At 37.7% G+C, this 17,360-nt stretch overlaps 1 protein-coding gene across 6 annotated transcripts in view; it reads left to right on the top strand.

Annotated features, from left to right (window-relative positions):
• The window catches only part of NCOA3 (nuclear receptor coactivator 3), an 87,999-nt gene that overhangs the window by 22,149 nt on the left and 48,490 nt on the right, over window positions 1-17,360 (top strand). The window contains exon 3 of one of the 6 annotated variants that reach the window (XM_030007836.2): window positions 5,834-5,900. The exons of the other annotated variants lie outside the window; for them this stretch is intronic. The gene's annotated coding sequence lies outside the window, so the exon portion shown is untranslated. The remainder of the gene's footprint in view (window positions 1-5,833; window positions 5,901-17,360) is intronic. 6 annotated transcript variants of the gene reach the window in all.

Here is a 17,360-nt window from a genome sequence, read left to right as displayed (position 1 = left end):
AGAAAATGAAAGGAGATAGTGGAAGGAAAACCTTTGGAGAATGATCTCCTCAAAGCACAGAAAAGATTGTGTTTTGTTTCATATAGCTCTGCTCATTAAAATGTTACACTTCCTAAGCAATGATTTGCAGATAGATGACACACTGAGGTAAATAATATGTGGTAGAGAGAAGGGATAAATAACTTTTGCTGTTGACTGGATGGAGACACTTGTCTAAGCATATTGTTGTCATAAATCTACTTGCAATGAAAAAACCTAAATCACAGCATTTTTATTCTGTAAGACAGAATTAATGACATCAGACTTAAGTTTTGTATGCTTTTTTCTTTTGTTCCCTCCATGGTATGCTGTGTTTATCCTGTTATTGTATGTACACTGTTATTTATAGGCTTCATCTATATAAGAAGCTAACAAAGTAAGCTTCCTACTGGTGAAAACTCAAGTGTAGGTAAGGTTTTGTAGCTTTCTGAACTTTTAAGGGACTATTAGGTACACTAAAAATGCTTAGCAGGCTTTAAAAAGAGAACATGAAAGCTATGCTGTACCTATAGACAATATTAGTAACTTTTCTCCTAATAATTTTGACAGGGCCCAAGAATATAAGATTCTGACTGCAGTGTACCTAAACATAACTTCCCTTTCTTTTACAAGTTCTGTGTAAGTGTGGTGTACTGTAATAGTTCACTTAACTGGACAAATTCAGTGTGGTGTTTACTGACAAGAAAACACATTGAATAAACCATGCTGTATAGCTGATATACTCCAGTTGTATGAGTTAAATGCATGACTGGTGCTAATCAGTTAGTTACCATGTTTGATATGCTTACCAGATGCTAATATAAAAACCTCACAGTGCAGAGGTGTGGCTGAATACTAACTTTAAAGCTTAGCATCAAGTTAAGCTTTGAATTAAACTGCAGAATGACCTGGAGGTCTGGTAAAAGAGAACATGAGTTGTTTAAATCGTGGTGGATGCATCTTGGGTATCTCATTGGCAGACAAATGCTCAAACAATGGCTCCCCAGCTCAGGGTTTTATTGAATGTACGATACAATTTGGTCGGTCTACTTGTATGGGAACTAAAGATAAAATGCACGTAAGAAAAAGTAATAATAAAATTCAACATCTCTATCCTGGTGTTTCCTCCAGTGCACTATATAAAAATACATAAAATTGCTTCCTAATGTAATGAAACTACAGAACTACTTAGCCATTTATCTACAAACAAGGAAGAGACTGGATCTGAAACACAACATTACAAAACTTTTTGGCACTTGAAAGGGAAGGATGTGATCCCTTCTTCTGTTTTTGGCAGTCACTGACTTATACTAACTTCCAGAATGGCTGCAAATCTTCCTAAAATTACTTGGAATTTCTGTGCTAATGGTGGTAGTGTCATTTTGGAGAGTTCTGCAGATAAACATCAGTGTTTGAGAAGTGCCGTTTGTATAAAAACTTCCATGAGCAGAACTGATTTTCTGCCTGCTGCAGGAATCTTAGGGAGTTTAGTGTGAGATCTGTTGGAAAATGTCTTTTTAATGAAACTGAAGGCATTGCTTCTTTAATAGAACTTTAAAAAAACTAGAAGCATAAGATTTTTATGCAATGGAAATTCTTTGTAAAGAATAGAAAAGTTTGGACAAAAAAAATAATCCAGAGGGCATTGAGAGCCTTAGTCAAAAGCATGCTGCTTTTTCTCATAAATGGAAGAAAATAAAAATCCTTGATGGTAGGAATTAATGTTGTGGTCAGGAATCCATACTTAGTATCCATTAAAGATGGGAGTATTAATGGATGTATGCAAAATGTAAAGCATACATGAGATTAATAAAACATACCTGCTTAAATCTGTACCAAAAAGAATGTGGTAATACATCCTAAAATTAAGATGAAGTAGGATCAATTGTAAAGCGCTCTCTTGTCTTAGTAGCACATTGTTATAATGGTACCAGTTTATAATTGGGCTACCATACATAATTCTCTGATGACAGTGTGTTACTGAAAATCATAGAGAAATGATGCTAGCATCAGTCCAAACACTGCGAACAAAGTTAGAGCTGGTTGGTCAGGGTTTTGCTCAGTCAAGTTTTGAAGGTCTCTTAGGATAGAGATTCCATAGGCTGGCTGGAACTGGTTCCTGTGTTCAATCACTATTTGGAAACTGAAATTTAACTTGTTGCAGGTAGTAAAACTTGCCTCTTGCCCTTTTGTTGTAGGCCTCAGAGGAGGCTCTATGACTCTCCAGTCTATAGTATCTCTCTAGGTACTATTTCTGTTTTGTATGGCATTGAACAAAGACACCAACCTTTGGGGTTTTATCCTCCTCCATGTTAGCTTAATTTTTAAGTAATTGACCCCTGAAAGCTAAGATTTGAGTCTACTAGCTACATGCAAAATAACATTACAGCTTTCAGTTTTGTGCAATAAATTTTAGCAGATGTTCTGTGTCATAACCATTAGTACACAGCGGATGGGCAACATTTGAAATATAACGAGATAACCTGACTACTGCGGAGAGGCAAATAAACCAAATTTGGGAGTGATTCTGTTCTGCCTTTATTTTGCAGTTTAGCTGAAGGTACTCCGCTATGCTTTGGTCACTATGAATATGAAATATACTTAAGTATATGAAAAAACAGAGGAAAGGGGATTTTTAACTAATGAAATGCTCAGACTTATTGGTATACTATAGATAGACAACTGTCACTTCAAATTTTGAACAGTAAGCATTTGTGTTGAACTAAATGAACCTCTTGCGGCCATACTGAGTGTACCTGTGTACACTCAATCAGATTTTAATTACAGCATTGAGCTAGGAACATTTCCATATTTCAAGGTCAAACTGTGTTTTAGAAATGTCACCTTTGTATTAAGTAGCTGTACTTACTCCTTACAATGAAGTAAATGTATATAAGCACTGATACTATGCATGGAAAACTTAAACTGTTTTGTTTTCCTTTCTTCAGTAACTTCCTTTGGTTTTAGTGTCTGATCTTGTACTCTCAAATTTGAGAGTCTAGTTATGCCAAAAACTCAGGAAACTTCATTAACAGGCCTTTTATTATTATTAGATCAGAGGGTAACAAGATCTAATTTTAAAAGCAAAGGGGATGTGTGTTCCAATAAATTAAAAAAAAAATATCTATTTTAGTAGCCTGATGAAAAGAGATACTATGTAGAATTCTCAAAAGCACTCCAACACACCAGGCATTTAGATCCCATTGAAGCCAGTTTGTGTGAGTCTGTGCATATGTAATATGGAAACCCCTAATGGATAGCTAACTGCCTTCCCCCCTGCCCTGAAACACTTTTTCAGAATATGAATCTACGTTTTAAAAATGGTAATGTATCTGGAGCTTTGATTAAAATTAGTTGTTTTACAGTGTAAAATAATATATTTACTGACATTAATTCTATAGCTTAGTTATTGTGCAGACACATGAATAAATGTCTGTAAGTACTGCATCTGCTGACTAGCGAAATGTGCCTAAGGCAAGTCAATGTGATTTATGGACTATATTTCTCTGCCACTCATGTGCCCTTATTGATGGGTGTAAATATTTCCAACAGTTAAATCAGTGATTTAAATGCCAGTTTAAAGTCTGCTCTGAATTAGTAATCATAATCAAGGCAGTATGTATCAGTGTTGTTTACTCTTCATAGGAAAAAAAGCCTTGTGTCCTAATTTGAATGTCACCGAAACTCCCTACATACCCATGTTGGGCGAAGGCCAAGTTAGGTTACAGGTCCTTGACAGACTTCAGTTCTCCATTTATGAAGCCATTATCTATCACTGTATAGTAAAGCGAACATGGTTGCTGAAATAGTAATGCACTTTGGAGATGATACAACAAGCATAAGTCTATAGTAGTCTTTTCTGTGAACTGATGGGTGCCATTCCCACACAGATTCTAATAAGCAGTTACACAGCAATGTGTTAAGTATGCAAAATAAGGGTTAAAGGAAGAAGTGCTGAGAGTTGGAGTTGACAGTGCTGTTTTAAGTTTTGGTTTGGGGTTTTTTTTTTTTTTTTTTTTTTTTTCATGACCTCACAACCTCAGTATTTTCAGTGTAACTTTTTTTATGCCTTTAAAAAGCATATGGAAAAAATAGTATAATTCGCCATAAGGAAATTTCTGCTCTGTTTGCCAGCAAGGTTGTCATCTGGAATCCCACAGAGCAGATCCACACTACTTTGGTCACTGGACTGAGCGTGCTCTTCTACATGGGCTAGCCGCTAGAGGGGCAGGAGCATAGTCTTTTAGCACTTGCTGGCTGAGACCTCCATCCGCGGTTTCAGCGGAGATCTTGAACTGGGGGCGGGGGGGCGGGGGGGGGGGGGGGGGTGCAGAAGGGTGGCCTTTGCTAAGCCCTTGATCCTCCTGCTGCTTCATGTTTTGTGGATGCTGTGTATGGGTGGGGCAGTATAACCTAGAAAAATGTCCCTGTTCACTAGCTACTGTGCTGCCAGACACTTTAACTGCTTCGTAGCTGGCAGGTTTATAAAGAAGCTGCTCTTGCTCTTTATAATGCAGTGATAAAGCATGTTCTATCCTGTCAGCAAGGAGGAGGTGTGCAGTGACAAAGCTACCTTGGTTAGATTAAATACTTGAGGGTCTTGGCAAGTGGTTTAAAACAAAACTGAGCATGTTCAAAGACTTTGAAGGCACTTACCGACTGTACAGGTACCTTCATTGGAGCAGCAAGATGGAAGTTTAGTTTGTTCAGGCATTTGATCAGTTTCTCTTCTAAAGCTTTAACTTCCCAGACTGAATAGAAGGTTGTATTTTGTTGAATTGAATTCTCCACTCTGTTTTTAAATGTCTGAACCAATTTTATGCAAGTCTTCCACAAAAAGTAGTTCTGAGGGGTGTGGGAGAGACAGTCATTAAACTATTAGAACAGGCTTTTGTAATGGAAAATGTTAGGCATCTTTAACCATAGATGTAGCTGTGCCTGCATAGGTAATGATATGCTTTAGTGTATTTTTCTATTTCAGGCAAAGATGCCCACTCGAAACCAGCAATGTTCTTTTCCTTTTTCTGTACCAGTTTGTCAAAATTAACTTTCATTTAGTAGATCCTCCTAATTTTAGCCTGGTGTGAAACTTTAGTTGCAATGTTGGGTGTATCAAGGCTGTTTTAAATATGAAGTATATTAAATTGAGTGTGTGTGTGTGTGTGTGTGTTCATAAATAAAGTCAGTGGGGCCCCTTTCTTAGACTAACAGATGCCCTTGTAGAAATGTCTGTTGGTGTGTGGTTTTAAATGTTTTTCAGCAATCTGTTCCCCTCCTGTTTGGTACTCCAAATTGTAGGATCTTTTTATTTGTACACACAAAAAGCAAAAAATACTCTTTTGTTTGGTATGGGTCTTGTTTTCAGGACCTGTAAGCTTTAACTGTGTCTGGGAATGGAAGAAACTACATCTGTTTGGCCTCATGCATAATGCAAATGTGACATGTTTTTAAAATAACCTTTGAAATATCTTTAAAATTACAGGTGAACACAGCTAATTTCTAATTGTGTTTGTAAACAATAGGTATAGTCTTCAGAAACTGGAAAAATGCATGCTGCAGAGTTCTGGAAAGAGCTTGCATGCTTTCCTGAAGTATTTTTCCTAAATGGCTTCAGAATAGGACACAGTGTAGATTGGGTGGAGCCTCACAGTCTCAGGAGGACTGAGACATGCTGTTAATTCAAGGGCAGTCTCCTGTTAGCTTCATGAGCTGCATAATAAAACATACATAGTTTAAAAAAAAAAAAAGTAGTACATTTTAAAGAGAATTGCATAAAGTTTAATAAAGAGTCCTCAGAATTACTTTTTTTTTGCAGACGTGCTGGTGCATCATTGTGAATCTTTTCTGCTTGAAAACATGATTATACAGACTCACCTTAGTCAGTAGGTTACTTATGTGGTAATCTAGTAAACACTTCTAAATATTACTCAAGTTTTGCAATTAGTGTATTTTTGGAGACAGTGTTAGAAATTGCTAGTGTCGTCTTCCCATCCCCCAGCTTTTGAGCTCAGAGGAGTCTAGTTTGCTTGCAGCTGCAGTGGTAGGCATCTTTCAGGAAGTGACCTTGGCTTGTATTAATCAAATTCAGAACACACAGAAAAGCTTCTTGGTAACATGCTGACTTGATGTAAAATTTTATAGCATCCATTTTCTTTTAAAATGAGGCCATCTTATAAAAAGGGAATTTATTTATGATATCTCAATTTAAACGAATTTCTCTAAAATGACATGGTATTTAGAGAAGGTAAAACAACAAAACCAAACTGCTCTTTTTACTGAGAGGAAAATAGGTTTTTATATATGTAGTTAAGTCTTAAATTACTATTGGCAAAACTGTGTTTTAGCCTAGCTAAACTATGAAAATACAGCATTATTTGTTAGCATTTTCCTTGGTGTCTTACCATTTTTGAACTAGAGTAGAAAAACCTGGTAGTAGGGCATGATCTCAATCAGCTAAGATTCTCACCATGTCTTTAACTTTCTGACTTGATGTATTTTAATCACTTACTGCATCTTTTGTTAGCAGGTCTCAAGGCATTAAACTTAACCACATAGTAGCATTGAGCTGCTATGCCTATTTGCATAGGTTGAGAAAGGAATCTACCTGTGCCTGTTGAAGAAATCACTGTTTGACCTTGCCCACCATCTGGAAATTATTTTTCATTGGCTGCTCTTAAATTGTGTGGTTGACTATTTCTGAAGCAGGTTTTAAGAGTTTTTCATTATTATCTTCTTGCCTAAAACTATTTTGTGAATTGAGTTACAAAAAGAAGATTGTTGGCAGTATTTTCAGCTGCCATAGCTCTTTGTAAGAGTATCTGTCTTCATCCTTTCTCGGGACATATACAGAGGGCCAAGACCAGAGTATCTTTCATCGTTACAAAGTGCTGTGAAAGCCTTTAAGGTTCTGGGGTAAGATAATGTACCAATTTTCAAACTGCATCTTTCTGGAGAATTAGGAATAGCTGCCAACTGACTAATGTTTCTTTTCCCCTTAGGTGGTCATGTGCATTATCTTGAACAATCTACTATCTGGTTGGTTTTAGGGTTTGGAAAACTGAGTTCTACTTTAACTGGCATCTTCAGCATAAACGCCTCCTGCGTGTTGATGGTGTATTTACTCATTTTACCCCTTCACAATTATATTCAGACTCTTGTCGTTCTTTCTGCAGTGTGTTCGAGATCTGAGTATGCTAACATACATGTTCTGAAGTGTTTCCTGAGGACTGCTGCCTGTTTTGGAATGGTTTAATTCCATGTTGTTTAACCTTGCAAATATATGCAATGACTTGCTATTCTACTTGGTATCAAGTGAGAGTTGCTAATCATTCAGTTAAAGCTCTCTGTGTAACCCTACCCCTTTCTGCTACGTTGAACATACGCTTAGGTTCCTTTGCTACTGAATTTGCCTTAACTACATGCATTATACACTTCTCTTCATGCTGCCTCATGTTGTCTGTTATTGCACCAAACTGAGAACTCTTCATCCACATCTTTACGTAAGAGTGCTTTAGTCCTCTTTCCTTGTAGTCTGCAAAGCCAATGAAGAGGTGATAAATCTGTTGCTCTCTGTGCTTAAGTGTAGTTGACACTGACTTTCCAAGATCAAGTGGATTGCAAACACAATCATAGATTTTGTCATTCAGTATTTGCTGTCGTCAGCATTTTCATCAATCTCCTAGAGAATAAAACTGGTCCTAGCACAGATTTTGGGATATCCCACCATGGACTGATTCACTGAGTCAGTAGTCCCTGAGATGAAACTACATTGCTAGTGATATTTTGACTCTGGAAAGCTTGTGTCGTAATTCTCTCCATTAAAATTTTAAACCAGAACTACTGATTAGGAGATGACAGAACCTGGAACCATTGATACGGAACAGAAGCATACAGGGGAACAAGAAACCTGTTCTGTGTTCTTCTAGTTCTGTAATCTTAAAATGAGTGGAGATGAAGATCCATTTTCTTTTTCTGTGCCAAAGCAAGAAAATCTATTACAACTGTTTTGCGTCCAGACTGTTTTGTACTTCTGTGGCTAGGTATTACTTGTTTTCCTGGGCAAAACAGTGAAGACCTGACCCTTTTTGTACACAAGAGCCACAACTTCCATGTCCATCCTTCTTGGAGTAGATGGAGGATGACTTGTTTTGAAATCAACATCCTGAAGCAGAGTATTATTAATGGCACTGTGGGGATTGGACAGTGGGCAGCAGTACTCCTTGGGCTGCCCAGCCTTATGCCAGGGCAAGGCCCATTCCTCGTTTGACAAGAAGCAAACTAAATCATTGCAGCTCTGGACTGCGCATTCAGAATCCTTTCCGACAATTCTGTCCTGGTGTTCTCCCTCCTTCCCTCCCCTTTTGCAAGGTCAGGCTTTCCTGTTTGCCAGCACTATCTCGCTGCTGTCACTTACTGCTCCATAGTTCAATGCTGCTTTGATACTGCCTAGTATCAGTCCTATCCCTTAGATTACTGACCTGGTTTTCAACTACACTGAGGGTAAGGGGACCCACTTCTGCAGCTCCTAACTTCTGACTCACTGGCGTACTGCTGCTGCACAGCTCCTGCTCCCTCTCATTTCCATGCTAAAAGAAACGCTCAACTCGCAGGAGGCTGCTGGACGCTCAGCTGCGTACGTTGCCCGAATCGGAGGGGAGGAGACGAGAGGAGAGGAGAGGAGAGGGCCTTTTCTGCCTCAGCCTGCCTCCTCCGCTCCGCTCGGACCGGTTGCCAGCCTCGCCGGCTGCCCCGCGGCGGGGCCGGGCCGGGCCGGGCCGCAAGGAGTTAAGGGCCGCGCTGCCGCCCGCGGTTCTGTCTGGAGCCGCCGCGCTCTCATTGGTTGCGAAAAGGTGAAATTGAAACCACGGTAAACTTTTGACCCTGTAGCAGTTCTTGTGGAACGCCTTCCCCTTGCCAAGAGCAGAGGGCTTTTTTCCCCCCCTTTTCCTGTATTTATTCTCTGTGATCGTGCCGTGCCGCATGCAGCCCCTCCAAGGGAGGGGGAGGACAAGCACAAGCAAGTAGTTTGCGTGTCCAGCTAACGGTAAAGCTGGAATATGTCTTAGCTGCTAGTGCCAGCTATCTTCTAAAACTCTGATTAGTAAACAAGTAGGAGTCCATTTTTCGACTTCCAAGATGGTTTTTGTGTGGTTAAAAAAACCCAACCCAACAACAAAAAAACAACCATCAAATTGATGCTGACTATCACGGCTAATTAGAAAGTGGAGAAGGGAGGATGAGTCATCAGGCACGCTGGCTGCAGTGAGCTCTGCTGCTTAATAAACGTGTTGGGTTTTTTTGAAGATTGAATTGGTTTCTCCTTACTAAGATCCGAAGTAGAAATTTCTCACTATTACTACTTGGGTCATAAGTTGGTGTGTTAGTTAAATACATGTTTACCTAACTGTAACTGTTTTTCTATTCTTCTGTATCTTCCTTAAACAAAAGAATATATTTGTTCAGTCTGGGAGACAAGTAGTGCCAGCTGAACTGCATTGCCAACCTGCAAAGTGTCAGAGGCCCATGGTAGCCAATGTTAGGAATTTTTATTTGGGTAGGGAGACTCTTAACAAATTCTGGACCTAATTAGAGTGTGTGTCACTTTCATACTATGCAGAGTTTGTCACACAAAAAAAATCAAAAATATCTGTGGTCGAGAAAATCCACCTTCCCTCTGTAGCTTTGCCAAACCAGACAAATTAAAGCAGCATTACGTTTTCAATGAAGTATGAATACAGATTTAGTTAATCCATGTTTCTTTCCACTTAAACATGTCTGCCTTTTCACTGACAAAAGAATAGCTGACTTGGGTTACTTCACTGCATCAGCTGCCATTTTCTCCCTCCCCCACTCCCAGGCACAGGTATCGGCCTGCTGTTCTTGCTGGAACATTAAACTTACTGAATGTTAAGTGCCACTTAATCAAGGAGTCACTCAGCACCTTACTTAGAGATAACATTCAAAACTCTTCCTCAACAAAGAAACTTGATTCCTGACTCCTTCAGGCTGATGTTTTCACCTCTCTAGTGGCTTGTTCTTGCAAATAGTTTCATCAGATTCATACAGTGTGTTCATTTTCCTAATGAGAGATTAGAGTGGGGAGGAACCCTCAACTGCTGTGATTTGGATTTTTTAAAAATTAAGTTCAATAAGCAGTTCAGTGGTTAAAAAGTGTTCAGTTTACGGCAGTGTTAGCATAGTAGGACAAGATTGCGAAGGTTCAGTGTGGGCTGTTCTCGGAGCACTGCTGTTCTCGCTGCAGTTTTATCTGGGAATTGAGGGAGTCTCCTGAAGCATTGCCAGCAGCATCAAGGGAACAATGAATATAATATGATTAATAGCAGATCCCCTGCCCCCTCTTGTGTGCAATTCTCCTTGCAACTGCAAAAGAAACATGCGCTTGTAATGATAGTTGGTGGCCTCCCTGTTTGTTCCAGCTAGTGTTCTCAAGCAGCAGCTATTATATAGTTTATTTTTCCCCACTCCCTGTGATTCTTTGTTCTGTCCTCCCTGCGCCTGTGTGCGTCCTGTCTGCTTCTCATTGTCCGTTTCATGGCAGCTCATCTGCCTTCACAGTGGAGCTGCAGTGAAGCTGCAAATCATATTGCCTATCACAGTGAAATAGAATAAATGCTCTTCTAAAGGAAAGAAGAGTGAGTAACAACTGCTAGGAATTAAAAATCACTTGTGAACTCTATTTCAGAGACATTTAAATGATGCTTCAATTTGAAAGGCTTCTCTTGAACAGTTGTGTGATTGCATTGTGGTAACATTGGGTGCACATGCCTTTTAGCATTAGAAATCCATGATCTCTAAAAATATTACTGCATATGCCAACAGTAGGGTGGGAAACTGGCAAAAAAATGAACACTGACTGTCAAGCTAAAGAAACACAAACCTCACCATATTTGTAAATCCTGTAACTTCAAAGTATTCTACTTTGGGGGGAGTGTTATTGAAGACTATTATTGAGAGCTAACCGCTGATCATGATAAAATCACTAATGTAACCTTAAGTTCTGATGAAAATGACCAGAAAGAGGGGTGTCAGGCATACCGTCAATGCATTTTGTAACCAAAAAGCATTAAATGAGCAGTCACAAACTGAAAATAAACTATGGAGTTCTATACTGTTTTATTCTGTGTGTTTATTCAAAGTAGATTTTGACGTTGGTTACATCTCCCCAGTTTCCTCAGAGGGGAATTGCCAGCTGTTTTGGAGCTGCCCTTTTAGAATTTTCCTCCCTGCCCCGCCCAAGATCTCCGAACTGTGAATGAGAAATTTAAAAAGTTCACACAAAGGTGTTTTCATCTATTCTTTCTGTTTTCTAGAGTAAGCAGTACCTATTGTCACATTTTACTGAAGGATGGAAAGATGATTTAGAGGAAATGCTAGAGCACAACCTCTCAATTTAGAAAATTATTTTATATTCCAAAACTTGTCAGTATTTCTGTTGTGTGCTTCAAATTTCAGCTGGCTTATTTCCCCTCAGTCTCCTGGCTTTGATCACGAAGTTGTATGGTGAACTGGACTCTGGTATCTAGTATTAAAGCTTGCCACTTCCCCCTAAATCAGCTCTGAACCGTCATGCTGGCCCAAATAATGCTGAAAAAGAGTAGACCTGTAGTAGTTGGAACTTAGATTTTTTTGTTTGTTTTTAAAACATTACCATTGTATCTCTGTCTTCTCTGATTTTATTTCTATTTCAGTTGGTGAAGAAACTCACTATTTGCAGTCCAAGTGTTTCACCATGGGATGCAATAAGCAGGTTTTTCTCTGCTTCTTTCTCAATAGGTTCATCTCAAAGCTGTCCTGTCTGCATCCTTGTTGCAGAGCTCCAGTGATGAGTGAACTCTTGGTCTTCTGCAACAATAATGGGTTGGGTTTCTGGAATGTAAATCCTGCTTTGAAGAGCTGTGTTAGATATGGAGATGTACCTTTTCTAAGAAATACATTGATAGATCTAGAGGTTCTCAAAACACTTTAAACCAACTTTCAGGTCCAGTTTTGCTCTAGTCTTGGAGCAGGTTTACAGCAGCAGCTTCTTAAAAGACAGTAAAAAAAAAAAATCAACATACTCATTTTTTCACCTTCTCTGCTAGCATCATAATTTTCGTAAGTTCTTTTGCATGCCATCGGGGTGTAGCAAGATGAATAGATGCAAAAAATTTTAAGCTGCAGGCATGTTGATTCCTTTAAGCATATGTGTACATACACACAGTCTTGTTTCTCTGGCACTAGAGTTCAGGAATCAGTGTCTAAGAAACTGTTTTTAGTTTTGTTTTTTTTTAATATACAAAACAGTACGTGGAAAGCACAGTGTTTTTCAGATAGAACAAAGTAGTGAGATCTCAGTGAAGCAGACCTCCTGCTGTGAGTTGTGTTACGCCTCCTGCACTTTTCTTGAAAAATGTGGTAAATACAGGGATTGGCTGCTATAGCTGAAAGAACTTTATGCATTTATAATCTCTGCAGGTTGCATTATCTATACAGCTGTCACTCATAAATGTTTCTTGGTTGATGTGCCCTAATAGCCAGGTTGTTCCTAGCTTCTGTTGTAGGCTGAAGTCTTCTCAGTCTCTCAGGCCACAGGGACAGTAAACAGTAGCTTTCCTTACTGATTTCTACTGAAGTAGCAGACCAGGATATGTACTCTGCAGTCTTTTTAGAAGAGTCTGCTTTATTTCCAGCACAGTTTAAAACTAGTTATAGGTTGTTTGGTTGGGTGGCGGTCTTGGGGGTTGGGGTAGGACAGGACAGGATTGCCCAAAGAAATTCCACATGCTAATGTAGAACCCTCTCTGCCATTCACATTTAGCTTTTTTTGTGTGTGTTCTGGAAAGCTCTTCTTACCTATTCTATTTTGTCATTAGCTCTGGTTTCTCTAAACTTTCCTTCTGATGTTTATTGAGCATTTAGTGCTTGTCCTTTAGGATGATAATCAGTATAACCTATCTGGCCATTTCTCAAAGCAGTGCATGAGTTTTAAATAGTAGAGAGACCACATCTCTGAATAGATGGAGGAAGGAAGGGAGAAGATTGGCTGAAGTGCTCCATAACTGTTCCATTCGGTCCTTTGTGGTACTTAGTAGTCCTTACAGTAGTCTGCTGAAGTCTAGATCTGGAAGGCTAAGACAACAGAAAGGATCAGCTTTACAGTTTGTGGTATCAAAAGTTCTTCATGGTGTATCAGTACACCATGCCCATTGTTCACTCTCTCCAGTCAGATGGCAGTTAGAAATGCATAGTTTTCTTCAAGATAAGTCAATTAAAAGCACAAGACGATAATCCTTGTAATAATAATAATAATAATAATGTAATCCTTACAGTAGACAGTTTTAGTTCTTAGGGTACAAATAGGGAATGTCCTGATAAATCAAGGATCTTACAAATATAAACAGATTCAGAGCAAAAATGATGTGCCAGCAAAAATGGTATGTCTTTTGTCTTGCTGGCTCCCCATGCTGTTGTAGTCTTTTGGTAATGATGCTGTGAAACTAGAGGATGAGTATTTTTCATTTTGGATGTTACTACTAAAACATATTCCCATTTCCAGCACTAGAACAGAAAAATGTGAACATTCTTTCATAATAAACCTCAGGGCTGTGATGTGATAGAGAATTGGAAAATTAGTGATGCCTATCTAAATTTTTTTCTAGTGCTAAGCTTTGTCTGTCCTAGGGAGGAAAAAGGGCCGTGTGTACTGAACATGGACAATTACAAAAAGTATTTTATTTGGAGGAAGAATGTCTAATGTCTTACAGGGGAGAAATAATCTTGCTTTTTATTTAATGTAATTATAAATTGAGGAGGTAAAACTGAAGTATCCTGGATATGCAAATGGAGGAGAAAGGGGAATTGCAAGCTCTGTAACGGTCACAGTATCCTCTTTAATTGATCTATGAATTGAATGAATGGTATGAAAAATACCATGTAGATAGCGACATTTTCGATAATACTAATTTCAGGAATTTTGAATTAATACTTTTAAATTATATATATTGAATATGTTGATAACTTTAATTATGCTTCTCTTTCTCTTTTCCAGCTTCTTGTATAGAATATTCATTAGGTGATTTGTTATTTCAAAAGCTGTCATTCCCATTCTTTTCCCCACAATACTGTTAAAGTAGGAAAAGCAGTCAGTCTCTTTGTTTTAGATTTCTTTTCTTTTTTCACCTTGATTCTCTACCATGTATATAATGTTGTCCTCCTGGGTCCTGTGTCAACATTGCTCACGTGTTGTTGTGACAGGGTTAGAATTGAGGATTTCAGTCACAGGAATCTTATTTTGAAATATCCTAAAGTTGAAAATGAAGAAAATCAAGATCAATAGAAAGCTTGCTTAAGCTTGCTATAAGGGGCAGAAGAGGACATTTGGAGAGACAATAAATGAGGTTTTCAGAAGCTGAATAACAGAGCATGACAGATAAGAACAGACTGGCGTCTTGTGTATTTTAAGGGGGGGACAATGGGGGCATCCAGTTAAATGAAAAGCAAAACCATTTAAAATTGATAAAGAAAAAAAATCACTTATACACTTAGCAGACACATGATCTCAGACAAGTTATTAGTATACTAAAAAGCATTTTGTATTTTTTAATAAGAGAATATTTATAGTTATAGTTAGTAGAGTTTATATTTATATGGTTATTCTGTGGTATATATTACTGATTCCCAGAAGCTAAATGTCCCTTTGGTAGATTCACCCCTTTTCAGCACTGAATAAAGCAAGGCTTTCATATGATATGGCATGGTGAATTCTATGTTTCTGTGGCAAACAGGTATTGATAATGAATACATTAGTGACAGAAACACTATCTTCATTTGAAGGAAATAACCCTTCTCTTTTGCTTTCTTGTTGTTTTATGGGTACGTAATATAAATGTTAATTATGTCTTTTCAGGTATACAGAAGACATTTCTGATCTTTCTAGAAGTAAAGCATTCGAAGTTGTAATTCTCTATGTTGCTTTCTTTTACAGTCTGTCAGAGCGAGACTAATACCATTTAATGGCACTGTTTTACATAGTATACTAATGCTGTCAAGTTTCAGCGTAGCTTCCGGGAAACTTTGAAGGCTGCTAGTCATTCATTGGCTCAAAAAGTCAGCAAAATGATGACTTGCTTGGCTATAGAAGAAGAACTAGTCTTTGCTTTTAGAAAACTTAATTAAGTATGTTTGAAGTGCAATCATTAAAAAACCAGCCTTTTTTAAAGGTGTTTTAAAGATTTTTTTCAGTCCTATAAACTAGCAGACCTAAGACAACTTTTTAGTAGTGTCTTAGGGTCTCTGATGAGAAACTGAAGAACTTCTGCCCTGCTTGTATTGTGTGACACTTATTTGTCAATCCTGAACCACTGCAGTTTACAGAATGACGTTTTAAGATACCAGTTTCATTTTGCTTAAAATGTTCCACTGTGATGTGTGACATCTTGGTGGCTAATAATGAACAATTTGTCAATGAGTAGCTGGCCATGCAGTAATGGCAGGGCAGTAAGTGGTAACCCCTTCACTTGCCCAATGATAGTAAGAAATCCCCACTCATCATCCAGAGTTCTGCAAAGACCCTTGAATTTTAAAGAACATCTAGAGCTAGGAAAGATGTGTAAAGCAGTAAAAATAACTGTTTGGTGTTGACTGCAAAATTGCAGGATTTGCTGCTCTTTTGTAATCCAAGGAAGTGTTATCATTCATAGATAGTGGCATTTAACTCTTCCATGACAGATGGATGAAGTTTACCTCTCATCCAAACTAAATTTTTACTTTGATTTTAAGTATGACAGATTTGGCTTTAGAATGAATGAAATCTTCTAGCAGTCTTCCTAAAATTTGTGAGGATAGAAGGAAATATATCATTTAAAGACTAAGAAAAAATTTTAGAATTTGTCAGTGAAGTATTGTATGTCTTCTGTAATGCTTTAAAACTTAAGACTTAACCAGACTTAACCTGAATGAACTGTTTTCCATTTCATAGGATATTTTCCCTGATCAGTGGTAGGTACACTGTGGTCCTTAATTTGACAATTTTGGTCATTCTTAGTACCTCTCCTTTCCTTTTTTGTATGTCTGTCACACTAATACAGGATATATTTACTAATCTCTCTCTTTGAATGTACATATTTTGAAACGTCGATATGAGGATTATAGCATTATGAATTATGTAATGTTAGATATTTATTTTGAAACAACATAAAAATGTTACTCTTCAGAACTATACATCCTTTTGATGGTATTAACAGGTAACTTATTTAGCTTACAGTCTTTTGTTAGATTTTCAGCCTTGATTGTTCAGCTCTAATTTCACACCACCAATGTTGGTTTCAGAGCAGATGCAATGAATACTGTAAATTAAATGTGCAGGGGGGCCTTTTCATACTTCATAGTCTTCCTTATGCCATAAAAGATCTGAAGAATTTTTGTATTCTGCTGAAACTCAATAGTTTGCTCTGATTAGTGCTTATAATCACTTTTGTAGTTGAAGGATGTTATTTTGATGTTTACATTGGTACAAATAATTTAATTTTTCTAGTAAGTCTAGCAGTTAAGTTGCTACTGCATTCAGCAGTTATTGATCTGTTTTTGCAACACTGGTGTTTGATGTGATTGATGAAAGATCATTTAGATTACTTATAACTATAAACAAGTAGTGGACAGTTAGCGTGTAAAAAGTGTGTCTTTTAAATAAAAAAATGTGAGTATTGTAGGTTATTACTGACATTCTTAAAAAACATCAAGTAGACTGGAATAATAATTTTAAATAGGAGTTGCTGTAATTCAGACACCAGGTTTAATGTAGATCGTAGTACCAGAACATTCTTAAAAGGTGTCTGTTGAGCAAATGGAGATATTTTATCTGTTTTTCTTGGCTCTATGTACAGTGCACAACTATGTTTCTAAATAACTTGTGAAATAGTTCTAAATAAAATTTAGGCCTTCTGATAGGAAAAAACACATTTACTGTATCTTTCTATTTGAGGTTAATAAAAATATTCAGGTAAAAGATTTTTTTTTTTCTGCTGAAGATAAAATTTTGAAAGAAATATTACTTTCAGCCTTAGTATTTCTACTTGAGCTGGTGATAGAATTCTCACTGAATTAACAGAAACAGACTTAGACCAATGCTAATCCCAGAAGAAGTATATTAAATTTAAATGGATCAAAATACTCATTACTTAAACACAGAGAGGGAAAGGCATTGATATGACATGCGTATTTCATGATCTTTCAACATACAGAGCTTTTAACCTGCTCAGGAAAACTAGCTAATACTTTTAATAAAAATTCACAAAAGACTATTGTAGTGCTTCAGACTTAGCTGTGGAAGAAGAAACCTGCTTGTT

The sequence above is a fragment of the Aquila chrysaetos genome, chromosome 3 (assembly GCF_900496995.4).
Source record: "Aquila chrysaetos chrysaetos chromosome 3, bAquChr1.4, whole genome shotgun sequence".
NCBI classification, from domain to species: Eukaryota; Metazoa; Chordata; class Aves; order Accipitriformes; family Accipitridae; genus Aquila; species Aquila chrysaetos.
The sequence above is the reverse complement of the archived record's forward strand: the minus strand, read 5'-3'. Positions and strand labels throughout refer to the sequence as shown.